The following is a 1,230-nucleotide window of genomic DNA, read 5'->3' on the forward strand; positions in this document are numbered from 1 at the left end:
ACAATTCGTGTCTTCATGTGGCTGACATTATATAATCGGTAGTAATCTGCTACTGATTAGGGTCTTTTTGCAATCATAGTACAAGGGATATCCTTGTCCTATCCCTGTTAATCCAGCACCGATTTGTATGCAGGTTTCAATACAGGCAAAAAAACTAGTATGTATACCCGGTCTATTACAGCATAAAGGATACCGGGCATAGATCTATTATACATATTAGATTGATACATTGTGTATATACTGTGGATACATGCAAACCAACTCTTTATTGTAAGCATATTGGCTCAACAATATTGTTACAAAGATAGTACTTGGCATTTCAGGCTCTATTGTATTAGATAGCCTCCTGTGGATTATAGAGATATATTTTCTATCTACCTTATCCACTTCCTTTTTCTATCTTTTAAGCTGATGAGACTTTTTTCTGGTCCATTTCCATTCCTTGCCCTATACTGTTGGTGATGGCGTAGAGGGAGTAAAGTGGAAAGTTCTAGATCATTTTTTCAGCTCTAATTACATTATATTATTTCAAACATATTTATGCTTTGATGCTAACCAATATTTTTGGCATGTCCTCAGTATAACCCAACAAACAAATCCATTCCGAATAATGTTGCACAGCACATAAAGCAACATACAGGCGGCTCCTGTTGGCAAAATGTATTGACCATATGATTCAAACCTTCGTATACCTATACATTTGGGTTACAACTTGGTGCAATGACGGTCAAACATATGTTTCTCTATTAACGAGATCATTTGTTCATCATAATAACCAGGTTTATGGTTTACCTAGTAGCTGCACACCAGCTGTAGTATTTTGCCATATCAATTCTAAATCTACTACCATACCACACCGCACATGCCCAACCTCGTCTGATCTTGGAAGCAATACGGTGTTGGGCCTGGTCAGTACTTAGGTGGTTGACCACTAAGGAATACCAGGTGTTGTAGGTTTTTTTGACGACACTACATCGGCTATTGCACTAAACCCCGTAAATGAATGCCTGGAGGGCTTGGTATTATTGCCTTATATTTTTTTCATCTATATATTCACAGTCTTAGCTTCAAATTGGTGGTTTACACTGTTTAACCACATTTTAAACACAACAAAAAAATTTTTTTGGTGTACTCTTATCTAAAGACTATTAAAGGTTACGTTTTAATTATCTCATACTAACATTATTTTTCACAATTCAATCACAACTGTTTCCAAGAGCGAGTGCTCCC

At 36.5% G+C, this 1,230-nt stretch overlaps 1 pseudogene; it reads left to right on the top strand.

Moving 5' to 3' along the window:
• The first annotated feature begins 838 nt into the window (after nt 1-838).
• LOC134947375 (5S ribosomal RNA) lies at nt 839-957 on the top strand (annotated as a pseudogene).
• The last annotated feature ends 273 nt before the right edge of the window (nt 958-1,230 follow it).

This window comes from Pseudophryne corroboree, chromosome 7, assembly GCF_028390025.1.
Source record: "Pseudophryne corroboree isolate aPseCor3 chromosome 7, aPseCor3.hap2, whole genome shotgun sequence".
Taxonomy (NCBI): domain Eukaryota; kingdom Metazoa; phylum Chordata; class Amphibia; order Anura; family Myobatrachidae; genus Pseudophryne; species Pseudophryne corroboree.